Source organism: Schistocerca gregaria, chromosome 3 (assembly GCF_023897955.1).
Source record: "Schistocerca gregaria isolate iqSchGreg1 chromosome 3, iqSchGreg1.2, whole genome shotgun sequence".
In the NCBI taxonomy this organism is placed as follows: domain Eukaryota; kingdom Metazoa; phylum Arthropoda; class Insecta; order Orthoptera; family Acrididae; genus Schistocerca; species Schistocerca gregaria.
Window position 1 is genome coordinate 27,137,516 of NC_064922.1, and position 18,459 is coordinate 27,155,974.

The following is an 18,459-nucleotide window of genomic DNA, read 5'->3' on the forward strand; positions in this document are numbered from 1 at the left end:
CGCGCAAGAAGTGAGGTCCTCACTTGAAATACTTCAACGATATGCGGTGGCATCAGGGGCGAAGGTGAACTGGCAAAAATCTGGAATCATGAATGTCGGACGGGGAATACATTTCCCCAACCATGCCCGATTACGGGAACTTACCAGTATACAGTGCTTAGGACTTGAGTTTCGCCGGAAGATACAGAATACCATTGCTGTAAATTATAGAGATTTACTTCACAAGGTAAGGGCATGTGTACAACAGCATAGTATGAGGCAACTGAATGCTCTCCAAAAAGTTGAACTGGTCAACACCTATATCGTCTCAAAGATCAAATATGTAGCCAAAGTGTTGCCTCTTCCCAGTGGCATTGCGAATAGAATGCTGTCCGCTCTTGGCCATTTCGTGACCAGAGGCAATATCTTCAAAGTTAAATTTGTTACGTTGACGCTCCCTACTCGGAATGGCGGATTAAACCTCACTGATGTTTATAAGAAGGCACAGGCGCTCTATCTAAGCAGTATGTATAAGGTGTGGACAAAATCTCCTCATTGTCTCACTGCTCACCTGCTCAACGAAATATCACCAGCGGACCTCAACCCCCCGATTGATGTACATCATATTCCACACGACCTTTACCATTTAAAATACTTCCTTTTGGAATATAGTTATGCTCGACAAAGAATTCCGGAGAAGGAAATAACGGTGGTGAAGCAATTGTATAAGACTTTGATCGAGTCCACATCCCGGAATACCATCGAAGAGAAATATCCAGCTCACAACTGGCGGGTCATTTGGGATAATATTCATTCACGACATTTACCGTCTCACGTGCGATCGTCTTGGTATCTAACGGTGAACCGTAAAATAGCAACCAATGCCAGGCTCCATTCCATTCATCTGGCCGATTCACCCTTATGCAACATATGCCGGGTACAACATAGCGAGGAACACAGATTTGTCTGCGAAACAGTGCGAGATGTTTGGACGGTCATAAGACAGTTGTTGGCAAGCATCACTAGAACATGCCCTGCCACCATAACGCCAGCCGACTTCCTCACTCCGGAGGTGGTGCCTTACCCGCAGACCAAACGAAATTCAGTAAACTGGCTTAAAGGCCACACAGTTTACTATCTTTTCAATGTGAACGAAACGAGTAAAGAAGACTTTCTTCTGTATTTAATGATACAGCACCACCGACTGCAGAAGACTAACAGCTACAAAGCTAATTTTGCAAACTTTTTAAGCCACACAATCATTTCACAGCCAATATAGGATGGAATGCTTACAGCCATTTTCCGACATGGTGGATTCCACTCTCCTATCGGCCGCCCAGAGTGAAGACAAAAGACGTTAGTGCGGGGACGACTTTACGAGTGTGTCATCTTGATAATTCGTCGGATTCAGAAAATAACAGCTCGTTTGATGTAGCGCGTTACGTCTCATTGGCGGATGCCTTCCACGAAACTGTATTTCCTAGTTTTTTTTTTTTTATTGTAACAGAAGATACGATAGAGAGAACAACAGTAGAAGAATTTTAATTTATTTTGTTCATCAATTATTAACATTGATTGAGGAGCGAGATGCAATCATGCGGTGCAAAATGCACGGATTTCCCTATTCTCCTGCATAAATATGAAATGGACATAATTAATTTACACTGCGTTTGGAAGCACCATTTGTCTTCGGATTATTTTCTGTTTTTCTGTTACCGGCGGCGGAGTCAAGCCGCAGTTTTTTCTTTATTTCGCAGTAGAGGTAGGGTGACATGGTGACAGTTATGGTGGGAGACATTGTGGCCAGGCTTCGGATTGCACGACCCCTGCCCACTTTGCCTCTCCCTGATTGTTTACCGCATTTTACTAAACAGAAGAAAAAAAATGGATCAGAAAAAAAATTAAAAAAAAAGAAAAAAAATGTGGCTACGATACCGGGCTCTCACCCAGGAAGCCCGGGTTCGATTCCCGGTACCGGAAGTGCTCGTTTAAAAAAAAAAATAAAATAAAAAAGTGGTAGAGCACTGGTATAGTAAACCAGGGGTCGTTGTTATCTAAAAAAAATTGGTTAAGGTGTAAAAAAAATGGAAAAAATATGGAAAAAAAATGGATTAGGCCTCGGACTTCGGATCTGAAGATTACAGGTAAAAAAAAGAAAAAAAAGAAAAAAGTGGTAGAGCACTGGTCTAGTAAACCAGGAGTCGTGAGTTCCATCCTCACAGGAGGAAGACGAATTTTGGAAATGAGTTGCGCGTCATGGCCGTATAGCAAACAGTATCTGTGATGACGAACAATTAGCGAGAGGCGTTTTATTAAGAATTACTCTCAGATGTGATTAAGGCGAATGGCGCAGATAAAGCATTTGCCAAAGCGGTACGGCATAAGGTGGGACGAGGCAGTCTGAATTACATTTTATAGATGTTTTTCTCACAAATCTCTGAGCCTCTCGCGGTCGTCGTCGTCGTCGTCGTCGTCGTCGCCGCCGCCGCCACCGCTTCTGCAGAAGTAGCAAATGGCCATCGTAGCAAATGCGTCGAGGGACACCCTGCCATCGATTCCGAATGCGCAAAGTGTGTGGTCTTGTTTTCCTGTCTATGTTTGGTCGGTCTCGTAAGAGGTTGAATGTAACGAATGGGTGGGAAAGAGTAAGGGGCAGCGGCTGTGTGGAACGAAAACACAATTCCTCAGGGGCGTGATCGTTTCGAGATGAGTCGTATATAAGTTATACTTGGTCGTTAGTGACCGTGTTGCCTAATGGATAAGGCGTCGGACTTCGGATCCGAAGATTGCAGGTTCGAATCCTGTCACGCTCGTGTTTTTCCAGTTCTGAAAAAGAAACATACCGTTTTAATGTAGCAATTGTGCAGTACGAAACCGTCTGAATGTTGCTGTTGACCATTTTGTGCTTGGAGATGGTCTTGAGCTTGAAACACACACAACAAGACCGGTGTTAACTAGCGAAATGGTCGACAGAGTGCCCTCACCGCGAGGTTTGACTGGCACTTGCACATCTAAAACAACGTCGGAAAGTAACTCGTTCGGCTTTTGAGTCACGTCAAATATGTGTGTTAATTTTGACGCCGCTAGCTCTGCAGATTGTCGTGCAATTCCTTTACCTCTCAAAAACGATTATGAAATAAAAGTGAAGTACGTGACGAGTGTGACGTTAGGAAAACATTAGGCAGCATGGAGAGATTCTGTAAGTGGACCAACCAACCCAAACGAGTACAGTGTGATCTGCTACCCAGCAGGTATCCAACGAGGCAGCACGGCTAGCTCAGTCGGTAGAGAATGAGGCTGTTAATCATAGGGTCGTGGGTTCGAGCCCTACGCTGGGCGGAACGGAGTTTCTTTCCGCTGCAGATGTAAATTACCGATTTTCTGATTAACGTGATGTAATGGAAGTAGCAACTTTAAAATTTGCCTACGTCTCAATCAGTCGCAAGAAATCTGTATTTGAAGGTGAAGGTGATTTTGTAGATATGTGTGAAAGTCATGTTCTGAAGTGCAGGTGGTTTTGTTTGGAGAGAACACGGCTACGTGTCAGATGTGTAGCCAAGCAGTAATGGGTCGCCGTAGCTGCAAATATTAGTCGAAAATATGAAGTGTTGTCAGCTGAAGTCTGATGATTCAGACGACCGTACGCACGAAGAACGCAAAAGTTCCGCTAGGCCGCGCCTGTTTAGCTCAGTGGTAGAGCACTGATCTAGTAAACCAGGGCTCGTGAGTTCCATCCTCACAGGAGGAAGACGAATTTTGGGAATCAGTGGCGTTTATTCTGGCTCTATCTGCCGACGCGTACGGACGTGCCTCCTTTTGCTGCGTGTAGTCAGTGTTTCGCCAGTGTTTACTTTTGCGTTTCGGTGTTTTTGAGTTTTGTGATTTTATTCGTGTGTAACTTGTGATTCTTCAGCCTCCTGTGTGATCTGTTTTTTTGTTTTCTATCGACGATTATTTGTCGTTTGTGGAGTTTTCGGTAATTACCGGAATCTCCCCTTGATTACTGCATACCATGGCTACAACTGATAGGAAGAATACGCTGGTTTTTGCCTTTGCTAAGGAAACACGACGTGTTCAGCCGACTGCTCTGGAAATTCATGATTGGCTTGATCAGGTACTTGGCATAAATTCTGATAAGGTGCATACCACTCAGCTAGATACTGACAACTACTGTGTTTTCGTAAAGTTTTTGGATCCCGTTTCGGTCGATAAAATTATTGGAAAATTCGGGTATTATGTCGAATTTTTGCATAGAGACGGCACTACAAGTAAAGTGGCTATCAGGAGAGCTGATGCTCTTTATAGATCTGTGCGGGTGTTAAATTTACCTATCGAGATAGGTAATGAGAAAATCAAGGTTGCCCTGTCTCAATTAACTTGAGGTAAAGGATATAGTTAACGAACGTTGGTCGAAGCAATTTAAAATTCAGAGCTTCTATGGTATTCGTTCGGTAGAGATGGAAGTAAAGACAAATATCCCATCTCATATAACTGTTGACGGGCGTAAAGCACACGTGATTTATACTGGTCAAATCCCTACGTGCCATATATGCAATGAATCGGGTCATTTAAGGCAGGAATGTCCCCGTCGTATCTTTGTACTAAAAACAAATTTAGTCCAACGCCGCAAGATGACCTTGAGCGAAGTTTTGGCAACCGATAACACAGCCAAACAGGGTGACGGTTCGGATCCTGTACCTAGTTCTGGAACTATTGCAGTTGATGGCAGTGATTTTCCACCCCTGGTAACACGCTTCAATTCTGATTCCTCTGCCCGTGAGTTAGACGTACTAACCAAGAAACGACCACTTGAACATACAGATGATCATTCTGATGATGACACCTCCCGACAATCTCCTGCTGTACGTAAACAGAAAGCTGGCGATGAAAATCTGCATGTGCCCCAAGACGGAATGCAAGTGGATTTAATTGCAGTTTCTGATACATCTCGCTCACTGCCAGAAAATGCAACGGCAGCTGCCGACAGCGAGAAAGTAGAAGTCCCCCAAGCAGTGACAACTTGCCCAGCTGAAAACAGCAATAATCAGCTGTTTACCGACGGGAACTTCGCGAAAGCGGTAGAACAACAACACCACGACACCGCAACAGCACAGCAACCGGCACCAGAGTGTAAACAAGAGAAAGTGTTTACTCCTGAACCAGAAAATAAGCAAACACCGTCGCAAGCATCACAACAAACGAAGGTAGCATGTAAACAGCAGACAGTGTTTACAAACCAGGTCTCTCTAGACACTGCTGCTGAAGCGGCCGCGTCGAGTGTTGCCACAACAAAATCAGGTCAGGGTTTTCAGGGCGTCCACCTTACTGTTTCTCGCACCCAAGCCAAACAAAAAGCGGAAATGTCAGACGTAAAATCACAGAAAAAAATACGATATGAAATTGTCAGAGAAGGTGCTTCAGATGAGCCTCCTGACACACTCAATGTCGAACAGCCCCTCAGTACTAAGGTGCAGGATGACAATGGCAGACAAACTAACGTTTAGCGACCGTGTTACTAGGACTGCTACCAAGTTCTGAATGACTGTAGTTCTAAACCGGATCTCAGCACTCCAAAAGTACAACAGGTTTTTTTTTTGACCAACTTTGTCGGTGGCCAATAGCAAGTTAGAGATGCAAGCATACTCTATCACAACGATCAATATAAATAAAATTCGAACCTCATTAAAGCTAGCTGCTCTCAAGGAATTTTTGTATGACTCTGGAACCGATATCGCTTTGCTACAGGACGTTGTAACGTCGGAATTTGTAATACCAGGATACACCGCAATTGTTAACGTATCTTGTCAAACACATACAGGAACAGCGGTTCTGCTCAGGGAAGGGATTCCCGTATCTCAAGTGGAGCGGTTGGAATCTGGAAGGGCAATTAGTATTAACGTTTTCGGTACCACATTGATTAACTTATACTCTCCCTCAGGAAATAGTAATAGACAGGACAGGGCAGCATTTTATAAAGAGGAACTTATATATTTATTACGTCGAAACCGAAACAGTTTTATAATGGGCGGTGATTTTAACTGTGTGTTAAATCGTAAAGATCAACAACCACATTTTAACGGTTCTTTGGAACTTAAACGCCTAGTTACCGACCTAAAACTTAAGGACGCATGGGAACTAAAATATCCAACGAAGGTTGAATATACGTACATAACACAGACTTCGCGCAGTAGAATAGACAGATTTTATGTTTCCCAAAACTTGGAAAGATGTCTACTAAATTCAGAAATCGTACCTGTATATTTTAGTGACCACTGCAGTATGAAGGCGTGCATTAAATTAGCTCCACAGCCGATTGAGATTTTTAGGAACCAGTGGCATCTAAATGTCTCTCTCTTAAAAGAGCAAGGTTTGGCAGAAGCGGTATCGGATGCGTGGACCTTATGTCTGCGGTCGATCGAGAGGCACCCCACAGTATTTGACTGGTGGATTAAGGTTGCAAAGCCGAGACTGAGAAAAGTGTGTACCAGATACAGCACAGAAAGAGCGTGGGAGTTAAAAAACAGTATGGAATTTTATTACAGTTTGTTGCGGGACCTCTATGAACAGGCAAACGTGTCAACCATTAGATTACAAGACATCAGACACACCAAAGCGAAATTACTCGCCATTAAAAGACAACAGATGGGAGGTTTAAAACTGAAGTCCAAGGCGAAGTCGGTGGTAGATGATGAAACAACATCCTTATATCATCTGCTTCGGCATGCAAAGAATAGGCGACGCACTGTTATTAGTGAACTTAAAACCCCCAATGGGACAACACTGACGTCTCAGAAGGAGATTCTAAATGCAGTATACCAGTACTACTATGCATTATATTCCTCCAGCCCACCTCACGAGTGGTCTCTGCAAGAGTTTCTCAGTGTTTTATCCCCACAATTGACAAGTTCTGAAAACGACGATATCCTTTCTGAAGTCAGTAACGAAGAGTTTCGTGAGACAATAACCAAGTCCCGGGTGAATAAATCTGCTGGACCCGACGGACTCCCTGTAGAATTTTACAGAAAGTTCTGGTTTTTAATTGGTGACACGTTTACATGCATTGTCAATGAGATTTTTACGAGCAGACGATACCTGCAGATTTTAAAGACAGCAAAATTGTACTTTTACCGAAAAACAAAGGGACGAAAAGTTAAACAATTACCGCCCTATTTCCCTTTTAAACACTGACTACAAAATAGTATGCAGGATTTTAAAAAAGAGACTCTCCCCTCTGACCGACAAATTAATTAGTCAACATCAGTCAAGTGCAGCAAATAGAAGTATTTTAATACGATTTCTGAATATAGAGACATCATCGCCTTAGCATCGGTTTCCAATATCAAATGTGCTTTACTTTTTATAGATTTTAATAAGGCTTTCGACTCGGTGAATCACCGCTTCCTATTTGAGGTACTGACAAAAATGGGACTCGTCCACAAAACAGTTAATGTTATAAAAAACGTTGCTACTGGTCTGAACGCTAAATTAGCTGTCAACGGTCAGCTGACGCGGCAAATTCAAATAAACCGCGGCATCCCACAGGGAAGTCCCTTATCTATGTTTTTGTTTGTTGTGTCGTTAGAGCCCTTTTTAAGAAGTGTTCATGAAAGGTTAAAGGGCATAACTATAACTGGCAGGAAAACTGTAGTGAGAGCCTATGCTGACGATGTTGGTGTCGTCATAAGAGGGCAAGATGATGTAATTCGACTAGGGGCCATTCTTCAAAACTACTGCCGCGCATCGGGTGCGACAGCAAACTAAAATAAAAGTACAATCCTGGGAATGCGGGGTCTTGAACGGATACACAGCGATTGGGCGAAGTCAGTTACCACACATAAAACTCTGGGGACAATCCTGACGGCATGTCCAATGAGGATGACAGCCCTCAATGGGAAAGAGGTATTAACAAAGATTCAAGGGGGACTTACTGAGAACTCACAACGACTTATGAACCAAGTTCAGAGGGTCAGGTTCATAAACTTATGCATTCTCTCAAAGGCATTTTATATGGAACAAGTTTTTCCCTTGCCGAAGTTGATAGCTCAGAAAATAATGTCGAGGGTTGCAAATTTCTTATGGAAGGAGGAAATCTTCAGGGTTAACCTAAGAACTGCGACTTTACATCCTAGAAATGGAGGCCTCGGACTGGGGGACATACGCAATAAAGCATCTGCGCTTTTCATAAAAAGGTCTTTAAACATATTTCACGCCAACCCCGGCAGTATTACTACACAATTGTTTAAATGTGTCCAACCAGAAAGCCTTCAACCACCGGCAGACGTACAAAAAATTAACCCCCGCCTGCGATACGTTAGGCTCTTGTACACAGAATTGAGCTATGTTAACGAGAAACTCAGAACTTCACTGCAAATTACAGCCAGAGATATCATGAGACAAAGACAACAATATGAAGGACAAAATAAAATTGCCACGAAATATATGAGTCACAACTGGGATGCAATTTGGGAGAATATTAGTTTTAACGGGCTCAATTCACATGTGATAACGGCATGGTACAAAGCCGTCAATAATATTGTCAGCACCAACGAGCGGCTTTATAAAATTGAGAAAGCTGAAACCCCCTTATGTCAGAAATGTAAACTAGTTGACACTGTGATTCATAGATTTACGTGTGCTGGAAATCTCAACAATTGGCATTGGCTCAGGAAAAGTCTTGCACTACTGCAACGAACGTCACCCAATTCCATTGCTCCTATGGTGCTTTTCAGACCTGAAACTAAGTATTACCCCAAAACCAAAAATAATGCATTACATTGGTTAATGGGACAGTTTGTCCATTACATTATCAATAAAATAGGTGGTGACGACGAAACGGAGTTCAAGCTTTTTATGCAAATGGAGTACAGCAACATTAAGCAATATGCAGACCACAGGAAAATGTATGGAAACATGCTGATCATTTTATTCGAACGAATAGGTGTTGGTTAAAGCGCACAGTCAAACACTAAATCTACTATTATAGGAGTACTGCAGAAGAGAAGTATGAATCTACGTTCAAGATGAAGGAAATGCCTCCTCTTTTATCCATTTATGTTACGTCTGCAACCCAATAAGTGTCTCATAAATGCTCGATGTATATTCCAATATAATCACATGATTAGTACTCGAATGTCTGTTGACAGAAAACTCGAATGACGGCTTTGCAATGGGATCTCACCCCCAGATGTCGTACAACAAGTGCTCCTTACCACAATAAAGAGAGCAGGCGAAAAATATACACGACTATACCAGCTTTTCTATAACAATTAAAATGCACTGAAGGAGCCATTCGGTGGGAGTGATGGTGGGGGCATCGTGGCCAGGCCTCGAGTTCTTTGACCCCTGCCCTCGTTGTCCCCGCCATGCGCCTACTGATATGCATCCTTATAAAAAACAATAAAAAGCGGTCCAAGGCGCCAGACTAAAAAATAAAAAAAATGGATCAGGCGTCGGACTTCGGATCTGAAGATTACAGGTTCGAATGCTGTCACGATATATATATATATATATATATATATATATAAAAGTGGTAGAGCACTGGTCCAGTAAACCAGGAGTCGTGAGTTCCATCCTCACAGGAGGAAGACGAATTTTGGAAATCAGTTGCGCGTCATGGCCGTATAGCAAACAGTATCTGTGATGACGAACAATTAGCGAGAGGCCTTTTATTAAGAATTACTCTCAGATGTGATTAAGGCGAATGGTGCACATAAAGCATTTGCCAAAGCGGTACGGCATAAGGTGGGACGAGGCAGTCTGAATTACATTTTATAGATGTATTTCTCACAAATCTCTGAGCCTCTCGCGGTCGTCGTCGTCGTACGTCGTCGCCGCCGCCGCCGCTTCTGCAGAAGTAGCAAATGGCCATCGTAGCAAATGCGGCGAGAGACACCCTGCCATCGATTCCGAATGCGGAAAGTGTGTGGTCTTGTTTTCCTGTCTATGTTTGGTCGGTCTCGTAAGAGGCTGAATGTAACGAATGGGTGGGAAAGAGTAAGGGGCAGCGGCTGTGTGGAACGAAAACACAAATCCTCAGGGGGTGTGAGCGTTTCGAGATGAGTCGTATATATTTATACTTGGTCGTAAATGACCGTGTGGCCTAATGGATAAGGCGTAGGACTTCGGATCCGAAGATTGCAGGTTCGAATCCTGTCATGGTCGTGTTTTTCAGTTCTGAAAAAGAAACATACCGTTTTAATGTAGCAATTGTGCAGTACGAAACCGTCTGAATGTTGCTGTTGACCATTTTGTGCTTGGAGATGGTCTTGAGCTTGAAACACACACAACAAGACCGGTGTTAACTAGCGAAATGGTCGGCAGAGTGCCCTCACCGCGAGGTTTGACTGGCACTTGCACATCTAAAACAACGTCGGAAAGTAACTCGTTCGGTTTTTGAGTCACGTCAAGTATGTGTGTTAAGTTTGACGCCGCTAGCTCTGCAGATTGTTATGCAATTCCTTAACCTCTCAGAAATGATTATGAAATAAAAGTGAAGTACGTGACGAGTGTGACGTTAGGAAAACATTAGGCAGCGTGGAGGTATTCTGTATGGGAGCAACCAACCCAAACGAGTACTGTGTGATCTGCTACCCAGCAGGTATCCATCGAGTTATCACGGCTAGCACAGTCGGTAGAGCAAGAGACCATTAATCATAGGGTCGTGGTTTCGAGTCCTACGCTTAGCGGAACGGAATTTTTTTCCGCTGCAGATGTAAATTACCGTTTTTCTGATTAACGTGATGTAATGGAAATAGCAACTTTAAAATTTGCCTACGTCTCCATCAGTCGCTAGAAACTGTATTTGAAGGTGAAGGTGATTTTGTAGACATGTGTGAAAGTCATGTTGTGAAGTGCAAGTGGTTTTGTTTGGAGAGAACATCGGCTACGTGTCAGATGTGTAGCCAAGCAGTAATGGGTCGCCATAGCTGCAAATATTAGTTGAAAATATGAAGTGTTGTCAGCTGAAGTCTGATGATTCAGACGACCGTACGGACGCAGTACACAAAATTGCCGCTAGGACGCGCCTCTTTAGCTGAGTGCGTCAGCCAGCGGCTGCGCTGGAGGTCGGACGTGCCGTGCTGTGTGCTGTGCTGCGTTAGCTCCGCGTGGTAAGTCTCTGCTCTTGCTGCAACGCGTCGCTGTCTATAGTATTTGTGTAGACATGAAAAAGAATTAAGAGATGTCGCAACCGCAACGAAAAGATACTTTGAAATTCACGTTTGATCGCAACTTTGTCCGACCGAGGTCATTTGATGTTGAACAGTGGTTAGAGGATGATGTTAAAATAGGACTTGATGATATTATCGGCATACATTTCTCGATTATGAACAGTGTGGTTTTCGTGAAACTTGCCAGTCCAGAATTGTGTGAAAGGATAGTTCGATCTTGTGGTGGCATTCTGAAATTTAAACATGCTGACGGAAATGTTGGGGAGGTTACCGTTGCCCATGCTGGTCTAGGTATTCGGACCGTGCGAGTCTTTGAACTTCCCTTTGAAATTACAAGTGACCAGATAAATGCTGTTATTGCTCCATACGGGACAGTTTTGAGTAATATTGCCGAACGGTGGTCTGCTGCACACAAATTCCCTGTTTTGAATGGTGCGCGCCAATTAAAAGTCGAATTGCAGAAGCACATTCCGTCGTTTAGAAACGTCTGCGGATATAGAGCTGTTGTGATGTATGATGACCAACCGAAAACGTGTGCTGTCTGCAATTTACCAGGCCACGTTCGTGCAGAATGTGTTCAAAGGCGAGTGGCGCAACTGCCTGCTGGCGATGCCGTCAGGCCCCCTGCTATGTCAACGCTGCCCGTGACATATGTCGCCGTAGCGCGCGGTTTTGCAAGTGCCACTACGCCCCCCGAAGTTACTACGAATACCGACCCACAAGCGACCGACCAACCGACCGACTCAGGTGTAGCATCTGTAGACACTCAACCCTCCTGCGAAGACATATCTGCTCCTGCCCTTGTCGCCGTGGAATCGCCCAATGAGGCAATGGATACGGACGCGACCTCAGTCGCTTCGGGTAGTGCTCCTCTGCATCCTGGAGCTTCTTTAGGAGGTATCAAAAGCGTATCAGGTGCACAGAAAACGGACTCGCAACCAGCCGTTTCTAGTGGTGCTCCTCCGAATCCTGCAGCTGCCTTAGGCACTGACCACAGCCCATCAAGTGCAATGAAATCAGACCTGGCGTCAGTCACTTCGAGTAGTGCTACTTTGCAACCTGAGGCTTCTTCAGGTACCGTCCAAAGTCCACCACGAGACGCATCTCCCAAGAAATCTAAAAAACGGAGGATCGCGCGTCAAGGTGCAGAGCAGACTGCACCACAACTGCGTGAACAGGCGAAGCAAATAGGGGGCAAAATACGTCAATCTGCATCTGAGAACTTGCAGTGCAATCAGCAGTCATCTAACGAAGACCCTGTGTCCTTGGATAGTACCTCCGGTTCTGCCAGTTTGCCCTCCGATGACGTAGCAATTACCCGAACCGAAGATAAAAATCACCAGCAAACACCTGAATATAGTGCACCACTTAATGACGAACCGATGACAGGGCTGTCGAATCCGTGGGCAGACGATGTCGACGACACTACAAAGGAGGACGCAATTATGGACACCACAGGAACCGTTACAGTCACCACGATGGCCACACCACGAGATGACGTCGTCTTGAATGTCATCGCCGCGACGGATACTGTCCCAGACACGGAGAAGCCGACTGATCCCTTCCCAAGTCATGAATATTTCTAGTCTGAACGGTTTTACTGAGTTGTGTCCACATGTCTCTCGGGTCAGATTTCTTAATGTTTTTTCGAAATGATATGTTGCCAGAGTTTTTCCTAATTACACTCCCGTCTTGGCTAACGTAGTTCCGTTGCAGGCCTATAAGATCGCTACGCTGAACATCAATAAAATTTGTAGCCCATTTAATTTACAAAATTTAAAAGATTTCCTGTATGCAGCTGATGTGGACATTTTGTTTTTACAAGAAGTAACAAACATCAAACTTGACTTCATACAGGGGTATAATGCTATAGTCAATCCTGGAATTGGATGTGATTTGGGTACCGCATTTCTTTTCAAAGAGGGCGTCGTCATTACAGACGTAACAAAACTGCCTAACGGCAGAGGCATTGCCGGCACGCTTTATAACACCAGGATTATTAATGTCTATGCCCCATCTGGTTCTACCAATCGGTGCCAACGAGCACAGTTTTTTAAGGAGGGAATTGTTCCTTTGTTTGGTGTACACTGCACCCATACCATCCTTGGAGGCGACTATAACAGTGTCATACATGCCAAAGACCAAACTCCGAACTACAACAAATCGCCGGACCTGGAACGTATCGTCACCGACCTCCGTTTAACTGATTCGTGGGAGCAAAAGCATTGCGCGGCACCCGGCTTTACCCACCTCACTAATCATTCAGCGAGCCGGTTGGATCGAATATATGTCTCGCCCAATCTGAAACACCACATCCTGCAGTCTGAAATTTGGCCAACCGTTTTTTCAGACCACGCTGCATATATATGCACTTTAAATTTGGAACGACAAGGAACCTGTCGATATAAAGGGCCATGGAAACTTAATGTTTCACACTTAAAAGATCCTGCCTGTCGAGAAGCCTTTCTCACCACTTGGAGAGCCTGCGAGACCAAACTCATCTCTTACCACTCGACTTTGGATTGGTGGCTCAAATGCGCCAAACCTCAGATCCGGAGATGTTTCATCAACTACTCCCGGGAGAAGAGCTTTTGGCGGAAAAGAACGATATAATTTTACTTTCATTGTCTCCGAGAACTCTACCTGTAGGTGCTACAGCTATTGCGAACCATAGGAGAATTTAAAAAATCCAGGCAAAAATACTGACATTAAGGCGACAACAGCTTGAAGGATACCAAATAAGGTCAAGAGCAGAGACTGTGGCGCAAAAAGAAGCCACTTCGGTATATCATGTGATTCGTGAAACTAAACGAGGATTCCGCAAAATACTGACGGAGCTTAAAACTGATAATGGAACCACCTTGACAATGCTCAACGAAATAAAAGCAGAAATACTAACCCACTTCGACAACTTGTTTTCACATAAAGAGGTAGACGAAAAAGCACAGGACGATTTACTGACCCACCTGCAAGGACGCGTTGGTAACGCGTACGCGGAAGCTCTAATAGCGGAGGCGACCGAAGACGATGTACACTATGCTGTCTATCAAAGTGCAAAAAATAAATCCCCTGGAGCTGACGGCATACCAGAAGAATTTTATCAAGTCTTCTGGGAACATATAAAACATAGAATTACATGCATCTGTAATTAACTTCTGAACCTCAATAAAGAGATGCCGAAAGATTTTCGCGAAGGTATGATAGTGTTAATCGCAAAAAATCGGCTGGCAAGAAAATTGGAAATTTGAGACCAATCACTCTGCTGAACAGTGACTATAAAATTTTTTCGCGGCTCTTAGCCCACAGACTTAAAAATGTAATGGCCAGCGTCACCGGCCCATATCAGTCTAGCGTGGGCAAAGGTAGGAAAATTCAGCAGACGCTGTCCGACTACCGCGACATAATTTCAATAGCAGAAGTATGTCGACTAAAATGTGCCATCGTGTCGTTAGATTTCGATAAAGCCTTCGACAGGATCAGCCACTCCTACCTCCTGAAAACGATAGGCGCAATGGGTTTTCCGCCGAGATTCGTTGACCTCATACGACGTTTGGTAGCGAATAACTCCTCCAGAATCATCATAAATGGACAGCCTAGCCGGCCAGTCGAGATCGCATGTTCCGTCAGGCAAGGTTGTCCGTTGTCCATGGCACTTTTTGCCATGGCCATCGAACCTTTGCTCGTTACCTTGACTCAGCGGTTACAAGGATTGCAAATACGAGGAAACAAAATAATATGTAAAGCTTATGCGGACGATGTTGGGTTTCTCGTTATGAATGTAGCGGAAGTCGGGACGGCAATGCACATAATAGAAAAATACGAACGAGCGTCAGCCGCGAGGTTAAACAAAACCAAGTCCGGCATATTCAATATCGGACGTGGCATTGGCATGCGCACACACGGTCAGTTACGTGAGGTAACAGCCTTGAAGTGTCTCGGCATTGATTTCCGAAAAAATATACGTCAAACTATTGCGGCCAACTATAGACAAGTACTAACTACCATACGAGCTAGTGTACGGACACATAGTATTCGACAATTAAATGAAATTCAGAGAGTGTCTTTAGCGAACGTCTCTATTACTTCCAAAGTCAATTATGTCGCCCAGGTACTGCCAATACCCGCCGGCATCGCCAAACAAATTATGTCAGCAATAGGCTATTTTGTGAGCCGTGGCCACATATTTAAAATCCAGTATGACACTCTGACGCTCGCCACTAATAATGGCGGCTTAAACTTAACGAATGTTACTAAAAAGTCGCAGGCTCTGTACATCTCCAATACGTTTCAACAATGGAGACAATCCGGCAGCTGTATCGCCGCGCACTTGCTATCTGAAATAGCTCCAGATGACCTCTCTCCACCCATTAATGTGCAGCACATACCGAGCGGACTTTACCATTTACGATGGTTTTTAATAGAATATAGCTACCTACATTCAAGAATTCCGGAAAAAGACATGACAAACGTAAAAGAAATATATGGTAAATTGATGGGAGAAAAGAAGAACAAAAAAATAGAACAAAACTATCCATGTTCTAACTGGAAAGTGATATGAGCAAATATTCATAACCGTAACTTAGCTACTCATCTGAAAGCAACATGGTACTTTGTTGTAAATAGGAAAGTTGCAACAAACTCGAAACTTCATACGATCCACTTAGCGGATTCGCCTTTGTGTGCAACGTGTAGTTTAATTGATAACGAAGAACATCGTTTCGTGTGCGACAAGGTTAAAGATATCTGGCTGAATGTCCGACGAAAGCTGGCACTCATCCTTCGAACGTCACCTAACGCTATAACGCCTGCGGACTTTTTGACACCGGATGATGTACCCTTTCCTAACACGAAACGCAACGCAGTCAATTGGCTGAAAGCGGCAACGGTACATTACCTCTTCACGAAGGAAGAGAAAAGCCAAGAGGATTTTTGGATCTATCTGCTAACTGAGCATCACATGTTACTGAAGACTAGTAAATATAAAGAAACATACGCAAATTTTTTAATCAAGTCCTTGATGTAAAAGAATTAACAAGAAATATCTGCGGACACGGAAGACAAACGTAAGAGAGTGTTCACCACTACTAACTTACTTTACAATCGTGGAAAAAAAAAAGTATTTTAGTTTTTACCGGAATTGTCGTTCTTTGAGTTCAACGTTTATTAATTTATTTTTCAAGAAGCCATTATAAATAGTTGCTTCTCACCGCATATGGTTTTTTTAAGCATTTTCAGAGAGAAGAGGCAGTTTCGGAATGCCCTCTGACGTTTCTTTGTCAAGGAAGCCTATTTGCTTTAAGTGTGACAACAAACAACAGCGATGAAGAAGGAAACAAACTGAACATAACTTCTGTTTCTACCTACTGAAGACTTCATTCTTTTTTCACATTATCAATAAGCCCAAAGAAGGGGTACATTAGTTTCTCCACGAGAAAGGGATTAACCTTGTCTCATCAGTTTATGGTTATGTACATGGCGTGAGAAGCCGACGCCGATGAAGGCGAATTATGGAGAGCGCAAGGATGGGCTAAAAGGGGTGATGGGAGGCCCAAAACTAAAAAAAAAAAGAAATAAAAAAAACAAAAAGAGAAGGAAAAAAACAAAAAAAGAAACAAAAAAAAATAGATAAGGCGTTGGACTTCGGATGCGAAGATTGCAGGTTCGAATCGTGTCACGGTCGTGTTTTTCCAGTTCTGAAAAACAAACATACCGTTTTAATGTAGCAATTGAGCAGTACGAAACCGTCTGAATGTTGCTGTAATCCATTTTCTGCTTGGAGATGGTCTTGACCTTGAAACACACACAATAAGACCGTTGTTAACTAGCGAAATGGTCGGCAGAGTGCCGTCACCGCGAGTTTTGACTGGCACTAGCACATCTAAAACAGCGTCGGAAAGTAACTCGTTCAGCTTTTGAGTCACATCAAGTATGTGTGTTAATTTTGACGCTGCTAGCTCTGCAGATTGTCATGCAACTCCTTTACCTCTCAGAAATGATTATGAAATAAAAGTGAAGTACGTGACGAGTGTGACGTTAGGAAAACATTAGGCAGCATGGAGGGATTCTGTATGGGAGCAACCAACCCAAACGAGTGCTGTGTGATCTGCTACCCAGCAGGTATCCAACGAATTAGCACGGCTAGCTCAGTCGGTAGAGCATGCGATTTTTAGTCACAGGGTCGTGGGTTCGAGCCCTACGCTGGGCGGAACGGTATTTTTTTCCGCTGCAGTTGTAAATTGCCGTTTTTCTGATTAACGAGATGTAATGGAAATAGCAACTTTAAAATTTGCCTACGTCTCCATCAGTCGCAAGAAACTGTATTTGAAGGTGAAGGTGATTTTGTAGACATGTGTGAAAGTCATGTTCTGAAGTGCAAGTGGTTTTGTTTGGAGAGAACATCGGCTATGTGTCAGATGTGTAGCCAAGCAGTAATGGGTCGCCATAGGTGCACATATTAGTCGAAAATATGAAGGTTTGTCAGCTGAAGTCTGATGATTCAGACGACCGTACGGACGAAGTACACAAAATTGCCGCTAGGCTGCGCCTCTTTAGCTCAGTGGTAGAGCACTGGTCTAGTAAACTAGGGGTCGTGAGTTCCATTCTCACAGGAGGAAGACGAATTTTGGAAATCAGTTGCGCGTCGTGGCCGCTTAGCAAACAGTATCTGTGATGACGAACAATTAGCGACAGGCGTTTTAGTAAGAATTACTCTCAGATGTGATTAAGGCGAATGGCGCAGATAAAGCATTTGCCAATGCCGCACGGCATAAGGTGGGACGAGGCAGTCTGAATTACATTTTATAGATGTATTTCTCACAAATCTCAGAGCCTCTCGCGGTCGTCGATGTCGTCGTCGTCGTCGTCGTCGTCGTCGCCGCCGCCGCCACCGTTTCTGCAGAAGTAGCAAATGGAAATCGTAGCAAATTCGGCGCGGGACACCCTGCCTTCGATTCCGAATGCACAAAGTGTGTGGTAGTCTATATTTTTTCGGTCTCGTAAGCGGTTGAATGTAACGAATGGGTGGGATAGAGCAAGGGGCAGCGGCTGTGTGGAACGAAAACACAATTCCTCAGGGGGTGTGAGCGTTTCGAGATGAGTCGTATGTAAGTTATACTTGGTCGTCAGTGACGGTGTGGCCTAATAGATAAGGCGTTGGACTTCGGATCCGAAGATTGCAGGTTCGAATCGTGCCACAGTCGTGTTTTTCCAGTTCTGAGAAAGCATAAGGTGCGACGAGGCAGTCTGAATTTCATTTTATAGATGTATTTCTCACAAATCTCAGAGCCTCTCGCGGTCGTCGTCGTCGTCGTCG

At 44.0% G+C, this 18,459-nt stretch overlaps 3 non-coding genes across 3 annotated transcripts; all 3 read left to right on the forward strand.

Annotated features, from left to right (window-relative positions):
• The first annotated feature begins 10,067 nt into the window (after nt 1-10,067).
• On the forward strand, nt 10,068-10,140 carry Trnar-ucg (transfer RNA arginine (anticodon UCG)). Its single transcript has one exon. It is a non-coding gene; the product is annotated as a tRNA-Arg (tRNA).
• A 7,139-nt stretch (nt 10,141-17,279) lies between these two features.
• On the forward strand, nt 17,280-17,352 carry Trnak-uuu (transfer RNA lysine (anticodon UUU)). The gene has a single exon. It is a non-coding gene; the product is annotated as a tRNA-Lys (tRNA).
• A 337-nt stretch (nt 17,353-17,689) lies between these two features.
• Trnat-agu (transfer RNA threonine (anticodon AGU)) lies at nt 17,690-17,761 on the forward strand. The gene has a single exon. It is a non-coding gene; the product is annotated as a tRNA-Thr (tRNA).
• The last annotated feature ends 698 nt before the right edge of the window (nt 17,762-18,459 follow it).